The sequence below is a fragment of the Osmerus mordax genome, chromosome 1 (genome assembly GCF_038355195.1).
Source record: "Osmerus mordax isolate fOsmMor3 chromosome 1, fOsmMor3.pri, whole genome shotgun sequence".
Classification (NCBI taxonomy): domain Eukaryota; kingdom Metazoa; phylum Chordata; class Actinopteri; order Osmeriformes; family Osmeridae; genus Osmerus; species Osmerus mordax.
Window position 1 is genome coordinate 8,648,914 of NC_090050.1, and position 423 is coordinate 8,649,336.

Genomic DNA, 423 nt, shown 5'->3' on the forward strand with positions numbered 1-423 from the left:
GTGGATGTGTCTCTTGTATCCATATAGCCTCAAATATGAATAGGAATTTAGATGATGTGTGTAACAGGGTCTTTACTCATATCAAAATAAAAATGAATTATTCAAGTCTGTTTGGTGGAGTCTGCAGGTCAGTGTTTCTGTTTGTGTGTGTGTGTGTGTGAATCCCCAGAGAGCTATGGGGCTGCTGCAGTCTCTGTCTAAATAGCTTGAAAAGCCTGGAGGGGGATTTCCTCTGAAAGGGAAAGCTTCTCTCCTCCCCCCTTCGAGGGCTCTCTCTCTCACCCTCCCTCCGTTCTTCCCTCTTTCACTTTATACCCCCCCCCGCCCCCCCCCCTCTCTCTCTATACTTACGGCCACTTGGTCCAAAGAAGCAAAGAGTAGTGAGAGAAGCAGCAGGCAGCTTGACAAAACTCTCCTGAGCTC